Here is a 15,152-nt window from a genome sequence, read left to right as displayed (position 1 = left end):
CTACCCAACTACTTCAAAAGATATAAGACAAAGATAACGTTTTGCAGTAAAGTATCACAAATCTCTTGGCAAACATGCGTGCTACAAAAGAAAACTGGTTCTGACGTTTCGCTGATGTACGGTGTATGTTAAGGAACCTTGTCCCACCCACATGGTTTATCACTTTAAGTTGTGCAGAATATGCAAGGGAGGACTTGCATGACTTCCTACGCATAGCAAACAAAAACAAAGAAGGAATAGACATAAAAACACCAGGATAACTCTGCTTTCTTGACCCTGTAAATCTATCAAGATACTTTCACCACCGCTTTATTGCCATGCTATACTTCATCTGTAATAAAAATATCCCTCCCCACAGAGAAGTGGAACACTTCTTTTGGAGAAAAGAATACCAATCCAGAGGAGCCCCACACATCTGCATGCTTTTGTGGATAAAAGATGCTTCTAAATTTGGTCATGACAGTGATGCCACTGTTTTGCTTTTAGTCACAAATACATAACCTGTGACATCCCTTCAGAAACCACATATAGTGAGCTACATACACACATTTTATGCTTAAGTGTGGCAAATACTGCTGACGCAGATGTAAAAACAAAGGTAAATAGTATACCAAATGCTGCTTTGCTTTCTGTAGACCAGTTTCAGCAAAAGGACAAGTAAACAGTTTTGTGTCTTTTGTTAGACACAGTGTGAAAGGCAAATCACCTAAAAACACATACTGCATTAAAGAAACAAAGCTTCAATGTACACCAATGATTACAATGCAATCATTGCACTCTTGTGGAATGCAAACATAGATATACAATATATTGCAGACAATTCCACTGCAGTTGCAAGATATGTCACAGCCTACCTAACCAAAGCTGAGAAAACAGAGCTAAAAGAACTCTGGGATGACATATCATCTGACAAAACACTGTCAGCAAAACTGTACAGCTTTTGCATAGAAATACTCTCCCAAACAGAATGTGAATACTACAAGCTGCAGACCGTTTAACAGGCACAGCCTTATATGGCAAATCTGAACACATAGTGTGGCTAAGCTTTGGTCCAGCTGCATCCTAAAAGAGAGTGCTGGAATCGTACCAAGACATAGAAACAATAGCCAAAAAGTTAACCCAACAGCCAGGACATTTTAAAAAACAATGTAATTGACACATACTACACAAACAGAAGTACTGCTTTGGAAAACATGTGCCTATACCACATAGCCCAAAATGTCTCCTACAAGCATAATGTTAAGCCAGATGCAAAAAGTGGAAATTACATGGTCTCAACTTGTGAAGGGAGCCTCGTCAAATTGACCAAACCCAGCCTAATGAATCATATGAAGTTATCATTTGAAACTCCTCAACATAGAGAATGTTACTGCATGTCCATACTCCAACCTTTTAAACCATGGAGAAAAGAAGAAGATTTATTAGGCACCCATGACTCATTTGAAGCTGAATTCAATGCAAATGAAAGCAGTATAACAAATGTCAATTTCACGCAAGACAATGAATGCCAACAAGAGGAAGAAGTTCAAGCCTAACTAAATAAAGACACTCCTGAGGGTAGTCATCCTTCTGTTGCAGGAAGCCAAGAACCACTTGGATAGCCACTCATAGTAAACGAAGCAGAATTAGCCATGACTGAAGTAAAAAAACACCATATATCATTATGAGCAATCACATGAAAACTTGGCACTGCTGCAGTAGCAACTAAATGATGAGCGACTCAGCATTTTCCTAGAAGTGACGAAATAAATTGTCACTAAATAAATAAAGATGTCAGAGAGGAAGGACCCGAGTTAGACCTGGGAGGGTCGATTGGAGAGGAAAGAGGTCAGCCACGCCAGAGCCTGACCAGTGATACCCAGGTTATCACAGAGACAGTTGAGCAGGATGGAATGGTTGACACCGTTCCTAGCAGCAGTGGTCGTGGGATACCGCAGGAGGAGGAGGAGGATAGTCAGGCCCAGAATTTTTACACCCAGAACCAGCCTTTTTGGGATGCCTGATGACCAAGTGTATGGGAGGTACAGGTTTCCACCTCACATAATACTTGACCTGGTCAGTGAGTGGGAGGATGACCTCACATCACCCACCCTGTGCTCCCAAGCACTCAGCCCCCTGCAGAAGGTCCTCAATGTACTGCACTTCTTGGCCACTGGATCATTTCAACGGACAACTGCTATAGTGGGTGAAAGACAGGCTGTCGTCCAGGATTTTTGCGGGTGGCACACTTCCCCAAGGTGCTAGGTGCCATTGACTGCACACATGTGGCTCTACGTCCCCCCAGGGCATCAGAGCACATCTACAGAAACCGCTAGCACTGGCATTCCATCAACGTCCAGGTAGTATGTGATGCCAAGGGAATCATCACCTCAGTATATGCCAACTATCCAGGGTCCACCCATGACAGTTTTATTTACAGAATGTCAACCCTAAACCGGGACCTAGAAGCTGGACGGCATGGCGATACATGGCTGCTCGGTGAGTATAAATGCCACAGCACATGCATGCATGTCAGATACTGAGCAATGTCACAACCCCACTAATGATACCCATCACCACCTCCCCAAGGGACAGTGCCTACCCTCTGAGCACCCACATGATGATGCCAATTCGGAACCCCACCACGCCACCCGAGGTAAGATACAACACAGCCCATATTGCAACCCGGGGCATAGTGGAGCGCACATTCGGAGTGCTCAAGTCACGCTTTCGCTCCCTTGGACATTCTGGCGGGCAACTGTTATACGCTCTCCCAGTAGTATGCAGGATCATAGTGGCAGCATGTGTCCTGCACAACATTGCAACATGCCAGGGCCTGCCTGTGGACATGGTGGTGCCCCCACATCCCCAACCACAAGCACCCCCGCTGCGCATGGGAGGGGAAGGGCACGGGGTGAGGCAGCCCGTACACAGATGGTGGATAATTACTTCACCTAAAATCACACACCTGTGGAGTGCACACAGCCCTGGCACATGCCAGCTGACAATCAATGATGATGACATAAGGGACAGTCAACTGTCACAACCATACCAGCCTGAGATTGGTCACCTGGAAGTGTTACATTGTGTGCCCTACCTACACAAACACCACCAATGGTGTGTCATCAAAAGACACACTTGTATGCTGCAAAAATCATTACCCCCTTGCAAAATACAACATGACAACAGTGCCATGTCAGCCAACCCCTCCCAACACACCATGGCATGTCATGCTATGTGAGAGCAAACAAAGCAATCCCCAAAACATCACACAAGTGTCAAAGTACAGTTTCCTCAATGGAAACTGCCCACACACAATATGCTCCCAGTAATGTAGAACAACACACATGACCAAATACTTACCAACAATACAATGCAGCTACACAACCTCAAACATAGCATAAACATGACAGTACTAAGTTAAAGTAGTGGTAGTCTTACAACCTGATCATGCCAGCACATCGGCCAATTCCAACTGTACAGTGCTGCTGCCACGCAAAGGTCTAAGTGCACTGCTTACAACATGAACTCCATCTCCAAAGTAGACGGCCTTGTGAAGACATGAGGAATTAACCTGCAAATTAGACGAAAGACATGGATGCACAAGCACATAGCAATACACCATGCAATGTACCATTCAACAACAATATCCACTAGGAATGTATACACAGTATTGACTACAGACTGCCCACACAGCTCATGGGAGTCCTACATCACAGAGTAAGTCAATGTCACTTGAGCACACCCTTTGCAAGCCCATGGAAACGGGAAGCAGGAGGGGTGTGTGTCTCACAAACCCAAGCATCTAACCCAAACTCAGGACAAGCCTGCATGTGCCGAGCCGGAATACAGTGGATGCCCACTGGAGCCACACAAGGCAACACACTGCAAAAAAAAATAATCAAAAATCAAAAATCAAAAATGGCCATGTGGGGGCCAGGGGGGAAGGCCACCCAGGAAGTCTGAGGACAGGGTGTGCACCAACACCCACCTGTGTGGATGTTGGGGAAAAAAAACACCTCCATGGGCTCATGGCCTGCACGGCTATGCCAATTTGGGAGAACTGCTGCTGTCGCTATCATCACCCTCTGCTGCTGCCACAGGAGGTGGTGCTGCCACAGGAGGTGGTGGTGCAATGGGAGGCAGCCCACGCAAAGCCCTGGTATGGTCCTCCATGGCAGCAAGCATACGGGTGTGGAAGGTCTCGTTTTGGAGGATTATAGTGCAGAGATCCCCATGCAGCACCTGACGTGATGCACGGATCTCCTCCCGAGTTGCCTGCATCTCAGCTGAGAGCGAACATGTGAGCCGCTCCAGCTGCTGTTCTGTCCTCAAGTTAGTGGAAGCCTCAAGGTCAACAAGAGTCTCCCTGAGGTGATGTAGTTCTACCCTCAGGGCTTCCCTGTGGCCCTGGGACTCTATTGATATCGATTGGCGTAGAGTCTCCAGTGCCGCCCGTCTGTCCCTGTTGGACGCCAACATGTCCTCCCTGTGTGATTGGCAAATGGAGTCTGTTGCCTGCTGTAGTAGCTCCATCTGCCTGTCAGGGGGGACAATGGAAGTGGCCACCCTCTCCATTGCTTGAGCCATCATCTCAACTGATGCTGCCTGTTGGGTTGCCATACCGTAAATGGATTGTTCCCATGTGGTATTGCCTGGTGGCGTACGGCCACCGCGTCGGCGGGCACCACGCCTGTTTGGGGCAAGGCGATCTGTGCCTTGCTGTGCCGGCACTGCCTGAGGCTGCAGGACTGCATTCCCCCTCTGATCTGCTGGCCCAGGAACAGGATCAGATGTTGTGGAGTGTGACCCTGCATCCATAACCGCCAAAGGCGGACTTACCAACACTGACATCCCCATAGAGGGTTCTACCCCAGGTACAGGTGGGTTGGACAGAACAGAATCCCTGCCAAAACACTTACCTGCAACGGCACATAGGTCTCATCATCCGAATCAGCACCTGAAAAGAGGTCTGGAGAGGTGCACCCAGAGGCACCCCTCGATAGAATGTTCTGCAGCAAGATTGGGTTCTCACCCACCACCACACCATGTCCCCCACTGGTGCCCGGTCGTGCCTGAGATTCCTCCTGGGTCTGCCCCATCTCCTCAACCTCAACAGCATCAAGTGCGTCATCGCCTGCAAAAACATGAAAAACAAAAAATGGAAACAGGCATTAGCACCATAGCACACAAATAGGCCTGACAAGCTACATAACCAGTACATGATTTACAAATTTACACATGTCCCACATGACTATAACCCTCCCATGCATCCACTGTCACTGAGTTTGAAGGGGATTCAAAAGGCAGACACTGATGACACCTACATGGAAGAGCAACACATTTGCTGCATGCTGGGTAGCACTGCCATCACACATTGGCCTGTGAGTGGCATGTCCAATACACATACATGACATATGCCATCACACAGATGGCATGTACCATAGCCATGCTACATTCCACAAGTACATCCATATGTCAGTGAATGAATACTGTCAGCCATCCATGTGAGATGGACATGATGAGATGAAAAATTGTACATAGTGTCACAAAATAGGCATGTCCCACACACTGCAACACATTCAATGTACAAAAATACAATGGTTTGTCACTTCAAAATGACAGGAAACAACTATCATGTTCCACATTCAAACAGGCCCCAAAAGTTCCTGTGATCAGGCCAATTCTCAATTAGCCTGAATGGTCAAATCATTCATCTAACATGGTAACACATGTGGTCCAATGTGGGGTTCATCAATGACAGAAGCATGTCACAAATGTGACAATAGGGCTGAGGAATGCGTAGCCAAAGTGGGAGAATTGAAACAATCAGCCTGAACGAACACTGAAAAATACAAACAATGTTGTCGCAAGATGCCACTTCTAGAGCAACTGCCGTAATGTTGAGCCAAATTACTAATGTGGGCAGAAGGGATACTGTCACACCCAAATCCAAGGCCGCTGATTGTTTTGGATGAAGCACATGGGTGACCCATACCACTCAGGCACACACACCCTCACCTGGCACTCAATCAGAACCTGTCACCCAAACAACATACACATGCATTACACACACATGCATGGGCACTCACCGGACAATGCTTCATAATCAGGTAGTCCTCCCACACCTTGGATCTGTTCAGTGAGTTTGTTGTCCTCTTGTGGAGACCCACCGCCAGTCACCAGAGTAGCGGCATGATTTGAGGCCAGCTTCTTCTTTGCTCTGCGTTTCAGGTCATTCCACCGCTTGTAGCAATCATCAGCTGAGCGCCTCACAAATCCAAGGGCACTTATGCGGTCGGCGATGGTCTGCCAGTGTGCCTTACGTTGACCAGGTGTGGTCTTGCACCCTGCAGTCACCAACATTTCGTGGCTATGTGCCGAAACATAGTGCACAAGTGCATCAAGTTCCGGATCATTGAAGCAAGGCTTCCTTGAGGTACTGGAGTGTGTAGCCGTGTCTGGGGTCTCAGCCTGTCGTGCCAGAGCACCCTTCCTCCTCTTCTTTAAAGGTGGAAGGGAGCCAGAGTGGCTTACGCAGCTCTGGTCAAGAGGGGCAGAATCACCGGTGGACTGGGTAGTAGGAGTGTGGGAATGCACAATGACCATAGTTCTTGATGCAGGCATTGGTTGCTGGGTAATGTTGGCAGGGGGAATGTCAGTTTGATGGACTGGGACTGATACTGTCCTGGCTGGGAGAGTCAGAGCTGGGGCGGATGGAGCTGCAGCTACCCCTGCAGCCTCCCCACCCTGCATACTTGGGGCAGCAGATGACATAGCTGCCCCAGATGCACGTGGATTGGTGACAGCTTGCACCACCACACGTGGCCTAGACTTGCTGACCTGGAAGTCAGCCAGGGAGTCATCCTGTGCCAGGTCAGGTGCCACAATGGGCTGGTCCTACAGGGGCTGAGCTTGGATGGTGTCAGCCACGTCTCCCTCAACCAATGGGGGGGGCATGGGTGTCCCTGATTGTTCCTCCACACATGGGGGCATAGGGGCACCCTGCAAATCCCGGTCATGCCCCCTACCGCACCCACCACGCGCACCTTTTGAGGGTCGGCCACCTTTGCCTCCCTTACCGCTTGGTCGCCTCCCAGCCATGGCACTGACGTTGTGCGTATGGGAGTTGCAGTAAACTATTGTCCTGGGCAATTGGGGGTCAAAGGGGTAGGATACCAGATGGCATTCGTACCCTAGTGCTCTAACAAGGCTGTCTGTGACCCCTGGGGGAAGATGACGAGTCACGCAACGCACAGGCAGCCCAAAATCAAAAATAAACGTGCACGCAACCCCTCGTAGACCACGTGCATGAAAAAATGAACTCGCACTACGCTGTGGCACCCAGAAACACAAAAATAAGCATACACGTAATACACGCAGCCTACAATGACCTCTGAAGGGGAACGCGACACACGGGGCAAGCACAGTTGCTAAGTACGTGTGGAACTCACCGTCTGCCTGGAAAAAGAATGTGAAAAATATGCGCGTGTGCACGTTGGCAACACCCCCGCCAAAAGAAGAATTGTACGCTGTCTGAGGAGACAGGACAAAACGAGAAGTGAAGAGGCCCAACAAATAATCGGAAAAGAGCTGTCAGAGGTAACAGGGAGTACGAACTAGAAACGCTGTGAAGTAATCGCGTGTGAACCGACAAGAAGTACAGACACTCCCACTCCACGAAAAGCATGTACAAGGAAATGGTGTCCTACACGCAGCTTTTAAACCAGCCCACACGTACACGTCAGATACGCGTGTACACAGGCGCTTTCATCTAATTACACGTGATGACACTCGGACGTGCAGTTTTTCCACGTGTGCTCTGTCATCACGTGCTATGAGGGAAACGCCTGCGCGTGTAATGTAACTTACGCGCCTACACGCTAAGGGCCTTTGGTCCAATGGAATCGCATGCGTACGCCTTACCCTTTCCTCAAATTACACGCTGACGTGCAATTTTTTCACGCGCCAAATCACTCCGTATCAAGCTGGCCAAGCGAAAGCACACAGAAGACCACGCTCCTGCCCTGAAGGCCATTTTCCTGCCCCCCAGAGTCCTGAGCACGCTCCCACTTGCCATCTGCTGCTGCCTGCCCGCCTGCTGCCCACATACCCTGCTATTTGGTGCCTGCACATCAGCCATCTGCAGGGGTCCAGTTGCTGTGTCCACCCCTGCTGGAACTGAAGACTCCTGACTGGGTTTACCATCACTCCACAGCCCAGCCCCAGGACCCAGTTGCCCACCCACGCCGGCCTCTGGGGTTGGCATGTCGGGCACACCACCATTCGAGACCACTGGCAACCCCCAGCCAGAGAGGCAGAGGGCCACCAGCTTCGATGCCACTGAAGTTAGTGTCCTGGTGGAGCAAGTCCTGGGGCAGTATGATGCCCTCTTCGGAAGTTCACGTGCCGACAAGGAAGGACGTACCAGGATCTGGACGTAAATCGTGACTGCCATCAACGCGGAGGGGGTGGCAGTCCGAAAATTCCAACATGTCAAGAAGAGCTGGGAGGACTTCAGGTCCAGGACCCTCAACAAGGCCCGGCGCCTCTTGAAGGCAGAGGATGCAAAGGGGCGCCGAGACCACCTGTCGGAATATCAAATGAGGGTCCTGGAACACATATCCCCAGCACTCCACGTCCAGGTCCTTGAGAGGCAGACCGGTCTGGAGTCGAGCGGTAAGTGTACATGCATACTGATTGTAAACTGTGCGTGTGGTGGTGTGCCAGTAGTGTGCAGGTTGCACATGTGGTTTTGTAGGGCCATGTATGGATGTGTATGTACAGGGCCGTGAGGCTAACACATGCGAGTTCTCTCATGTGTGAGACACATGGATGGTGCATGTGTGTATAAGCTTGCATGCCAAATGCAGATGTGTGAGCACACATGCTTGAATGACTGTGTATGTAAGTTGGCATGGTTGTGGTGTCACACATGGATGTCGGTTCCAGCTGCATGTATCTGCACCGTGTACATGTGCATGTGTGTGTATTTCACAAGGGTGCAACAGTGATGCAACATGGATGCTTGGGACACTGATATGTAGAAGACTGATTGACAGATGTGACATGGATGCTGATCTCATCACTGCGACAGTTGGTGGAGGTATACACATGCATGTAAGTGTGGTGGGGTGTGTGCATGGCTAGTGCACTCCCTGTGTTTCATGTGATGTCTGGCTCACCTTTGGCTGCTCATGCTGTTGTATGTGTATGGATGGTGCTGGCTGTTGCCATATGGCTGTGGAATTGCTCAGGTGTGTGAGTTGACATGCCATGTGTGTTGGGGATTGTGATGCCATGTCTGAAGACACTGCCACTCATGTGCAACTGGCATGTGTGTATCAGTCCATTGTACAGTGTCCTGATGCCTGTCTCCTATCTCTCCCTGTCTGCAGCGTCAACTGATGAAGAGGGCGGAGAGGGTGCTGTGGAGCACAGCGGCGGGGATCACACCACCAGCCAGAGACGCAAGGCCCGGCTCCCCTCCCAGGTTGTGATCTCATCAGGGAGTGAGGAGTCCCGTGCCGCGTCCCAGGCCGCAGCTGCCGAGGGTAGGTCCAAGAGTCGGAGGTCAGAGTTGGACTCCTCGGCAGCAGAAGGGGCAGCTGAGACCCCACAGGGTCCAACGAAGGAAGATGGCACGGAGTCATCCAGGTTGGTGGGGGGTTTGGTGGAGGAGAAGGCCGTGCAAGGGACAGAGACGGGGTCTGGAGGTGGGAATTCCACTGTTGCCAGTGGTGAAGTGCAGGGGCAGGGACAGGAGGCAGCACAGGCCGCCGCGGAGGTGCCTGTGTGTAATCATGTCCCCGATCCTGTGACTGCATCATCCCGCACCAGCAGGGATGCCTACGTCCAGACCCGTTTTCAGGGAGGGGATCCGCTCACAACAACTGGCCTTCCTCTTCCTGACGTGGCTATCCGGGACCAGGTTGAGCCTATCCTGGGTGGGGTGGCGTTGTGTCAACGGGACATGGAAGGTGACCTGCAGTCTTTTCATGGGGAGACTGCACGTCATCTCGAATGGCTCGTTGACCACGTCAGCCTACTGGGACAGGTCACCCAGGCCGGATTCCTCTGTTTGCTGAACCTTGCTTCGACCCCCTCCTCACCTGAACCCCCTATGCGCCAGTCGTCCTCCGTGCCATATTCCCACCCATGTATCACCTGGGGACCCTGTGGAGCTGCCTCTGACCGTGCTGCAGGCTGGTGGAGGACACATCCCTGCTACAGTCGGGAGTCAGACGTCCAGCAGGGGTGGCCACCTCAACAACTGCACCCCAGCTGCAGGAGGATGTGCAGGCAGCAGGAGCCAGGGCACGGGCACAGGCACAGCAGCAGAAATAAGGTGGGAGCCATGATGGCCCGGGGCCTTCGACATCGGAGGGGCAGGCATCGGCCAGAGGGCAGAAGGACCCAGGACGGGAAGTGTCTTCCGTGTGGCAGCGGTTAGGCCATGCTATAGATGCAGAGCGGCAGCGGGCGGAAGAGGCACGGCTCATGATGGTCAGGGCGGAGAACTCCATGCAAAGGGCTCTGAGGTGGGCCGAGTGCCTCGAGGCAATTCGCAGGGACCTGGAGGTCCGGATGTCATCGCCCCTGCGAACCCTTGGGGCCTTAGAAGAGGACCGCCTCCCGGACATCGAGCAGGAGTTCGATGATGCCCTGGCCCGCTGCCATTGTATATAGTTAATTAGTGTTAGGTTTCCTTTTGGTTTTCATTTAATTTGGGGCGCTTGGACAATGCCCCACCTTTTTGTATATAGTTCTTCATTAGGTAGGGTTTTTGTAGGTTTCCGTTCAATGGTTGGGCTTATGGACCCTGGATTTGTACTTTGTATATAGTTCTACACTGGATTTCATTTCATTTGAGTTTCTTTTTTACCATGGATCAATGGATGTGTCTTATTTTTACACTTTGGATTTGGTTGGACGGACAGACTCTTTGGACCCATTTGCTTTTGGATTGATTTGGATTCTGCTTTCACACATTTTTTTTTGAATATTTTGGACATGCAGCTTTTTCTTCATTATTTCCATTATTGTGTGTTTTTTTTAATTCATTTGGTTAATTATTGAATACACATTTATTATATACTTTTCTGATGTGGTCTTATCTCTTTTGTTTTGTGCATGTCACAATGTTGATCTTTTCACAGTCATCTGTCACCATTGCGTGGGTCTGAGGGACATTGATTCATTGCCATGCTGGTTATGTATTTTCTATCATGACTTGGGGAATTCAATGTGGGGTGTTTGGACGGGGGTGGGATTTGGGTGGCCATGAGGGGCATGGGTCTGGAGTGTGATGACTTGTCGGGGGGGACATGTGTGGGGGCCTGCTGGCAGGTGCCCCTGACTGCTGGGGGGTGGGAGTGCAGGGGGACATGTGTGGGGGCCTGCTGGCAGGTGCCCCTGACTGCTGGGGGGTGGGAGTGCAGGGGGACATGTGTGGGGGCCTGCTGGTAGGTGCCCCTGACTGCTGGGGGGTGGGGTGCAGGGGGACATGTGTGGGGGCCTGCTGGCAGGTACCCCTGACTGCTGCGGGGTTGGGGTGCAGGGGGACATGTGAGGGGGCCTGTTGGCAGGTGCCCCTAACTGCTGGGGGGTGGGGGTGTTGGGGACATGTGTGGGGGCCTGCTGACAGGTACCCTGCACTGCTGGGGGGTGGGGGTGCTGGGGGACATGTGTGGGGGCCTGCTGGCAGGTTCCCCTAACTGCTGGGGGTGGGGGTGCTGGGGGACATAAGTAGGGGCCTGCTGGCAGGTCCCCCTCACTGCTGGGGGGTGGGGGTGCTGGGGGACATGTCTGGGGGCCTGCTGGCAGGTGCCCTGCACTGCTGGGGGGTGGGGGTGCTGGGGGACATGTGTGGGGGCCTGCTGGCAGGTGCCCTGCACTGCTGGGGGGTGGGGGTGCTGGGGGACATGTGATGGGGCATGCTGGCAGGTGCCCCTAACTGCTGGGGGGTGGGGGTGCTGGGGGACATGAGTGGGGGCCTGCTGGCAGGTGCCCCTCACTGCTGGGGGGTAGGGGTGCTGGGAGACATGAGTGGTGATCATATTGCAACGTGATATGTGGCTTGGCTGGGGGGCATGCCCATGGTGGATGGGCTGCCTGCGGGACATGACCAGGGGTGCAGGGTGGTCCCCTGTGGTGTGGGCTGCCTGCAGGGGCCATGGGGGCATAGAGGGGACACCTGGGAGGACCCACACTGCCAATTCATGAGTAGGACTCCCCGCGCGCCCCCGAAATACGCGTTCACCGCTCTGACAGCAAAATCTTGTGTGAAACTTCATGCGCAGCCCAGTAATACACGCACCCTACTCCAATCGCGTGTGAAACTTCCCATGCACCCCTGAAATACACGTACCCAGCCCAATCGCGTGTGAAACTTCCCACACACCCCTGAAATACATGTACCCAGGCCAATCGCGTGTGACACTTCCCGCGCACCCCTGAAATACATGTACCCAGCCCAATCGCGTGTGAAACTTCACGCGCACCCCCAAATACATGTACCCAGGCCAATCGCATGTGAAACTTCACGCACACCCCTGAAATACACATACCCAGCCCAATCACGTGTGAAACTTCCCGCGCACCCCTGAAATACACGTACCCAGCCCAATCGCATGTGAAACTTCCCACGCACCCCCGTAATACACGTACCACACTCGCACAGACCCTTTCGCGTGTGAAACTTCCCGCGCACCTCTGAAATACACGTACCCAGGCCAATCGCATGTGAAACTTCCCGCGCACCCCAGTAATACATATACCCAGCCGAATCGCTTGTGAACTTCCCGCGCATCCCTGTAATACACGTACCCCACTCGCACAGGCCCTTTCGCGTGTGAAACTTCACGCGCACCCCAGTAATACACGTTCCCCGCTTGGCGTTTGCTGTTTGGCAGCCCTGTAAACTGGTCCAGGGTTAGCGCAGCCCTTTGCACTGAATTGGGAATTTTGATGGCTTTTCCTTGCGCGAGAGCGTTCTTGGGGGCGTAACTGGCGCTGCTGCAGGGTCGCTGCGCCACTCTGCGCCACGGCTGGTTTTGGAGGCTAAAATCCATGAATACGCTGTGCGCGGAAATTGATTTTAGAGCACGCGGCTGGTGCAGACATTCGCACGCGCACACTGTGCGCCAGCTGCGTGCGCCACTTTTGTGCGAAATTCTATGAATTACCCTGTAAGTGTGCACCTTAAACATTCCTTTAAGTACTGCACACTTCAAAAAAACATAATGTGACACGTAATGTGCAATAAATGTACTAGGGTTTTTTTAAATCCTACATGGATTTTGTTTCCCAATGACCCAATGATTATGCAAACAAAAAACAACGCACAGTCATTTTGTATGAAGCATAGTACTTGGAATATACTAATTATAAGGGTCTAAAATGTACATGAATATGTGAGATTGTATGCAATGCGGCATTGTGAACTATCCTACCTAACATATTATGCTATGGGGTTTTTTCACAGAGAAAGAAGCAAAGATTTCTCCTGTATTACCATGTCCAACAAATTCAACCTGTACCCCCATTGGTACTTCAATCATAAGCACCATTTGCACTTCAATGGTAGTCACCATGTTACAAAAACTATACACTGCCCACACACTATGTATAATTACTATACACACATTATTATAATGGTTGTTTCCAATGGCCGAATTCCATTTCTGTACACATATTATTACAATGGTTGTGGCCAGTAGCCAGATTCTTTGGCACATGACTGTATTATGCAATGGTGGTTGTGGACAGTGCCTAGATTCTTGGGTGCATGATGTACGGCCTATGGCCTACGTCCATGCATGCAAGAATCTATGCACTGCCCACAACCACCACAGCATAATACGGCCATGCGCCCAAGAATCGGGCCACAACCACCACACCACAACCTTCACTTAACTTCCCAATTCAAATGCCATCTGCAGACATCAAAATAGACCACCAACCGTATTTTTCACCAGTGCCAATATCGCCATATCATCTAGATTCCACTCCCCTACTCTAACCAGCCCTCTTGTAGTCACCAAATAACCCTAAACATGTTTCTCCGACTTCCCACTGAACACTTACTATTACAATGGCTGTGGCCAGATTCTTGGTTGCATGGCTGTATTATGCTGTGGTGGCTGTGTCAGTGTCTAGATTCTCAGGTGAATGGCATATTTTTTACCTATGCAAGCATCCTCATATCATCTACAGTCCACTCCCCTACCCTAATAAAGGTTGCCTGCCGTCACCAAATAAGCGGCCTGCCCAAGACTCTGTCCGTGGACCACTGCAGTGTCTGCGGACTGTAGTGCCCCATACGCTCTTCTTCCACCTAAACAAATAGCCCCATATCATCTTTCCTTCACTCCCCTACCCTTTGCAGCCCCTTTTTCCAACACTAAATGACCCAAAATATGATTCCCAGCCCTGCTCTCCACTGCGCTGTCTGCGGACAGCTGCAGATATCCACAGATAGAACATGGCGGGCATTTTGGAAAAATATGATGCACCTCACGCTTTTTACTAACCAATCATCGGGCGTGCCGGGTGTCTGCAGACATCACGCTGCCCTCGGACCAATTGGAAGTTGGTCCACGGAGCGAACAGGGAAGTGAGTCCGCGGACCGAACCCAGATATCACTATTTATTTTAACCTACTTTTCACCCATTTGAAAGAAAACTACTGGACGGATTTACACCAAATTTCCAAAAGCACGCTTTTGGGACCAAGCTGCCGCTCCTGCCATGAATTTGGTGAAAATCCATCCAGGGGTTTGGGCTGTAGGCGTGAGCAAATTTTTTGATCTATTGCGTCTATGGAGAAAAAAAATGTGCAACCCCCCCTATAACTTTGCCTCCCCTTAACGAAACCTCACCAAACTTGCCAAGTCAATTCAGACCATGCCATATACTTTTTATGCAAAGCTTGGTAAGGATTCGTCCGGGGGGAGCAAAGTTATAAGCCACCCAAGAAGTGTTCCTCCTATGAGCTGAGCAACTTAACTATAACTACAGATCGCTACCGTAGGCCCTCTAATATATACAACAGGGCCGCTATATTACAGGGCCTACAGTAGCGGCCTTGTAGTTACAGTTACGTGGCTCAACCCACAGGAAGAGCACTTGTAGGGCGGTTTATAACTTCGCCCTCTTTGGACAAATCCTCA

The sequence above is a fragment of the Ambystoma mexicanum genome, chromosome 1q (genome assembly GCF_040938575.1).
Source record: "Ambystoma mexicanum isolate Mex_15411 chromosome 1q, UKY_AmexF1_1, whole genome shotgun sequence".
NCBI classification, from domain to species: domain Eukaryota; kingdom Metazoa; phylum Chordata; class Amphibia; order Caudata; family Ambystomatidae; genus Ambystoma; species Ambystoma mexicanum.
This window is presented reverse-complemented; position numbering follows the sequence as displayed.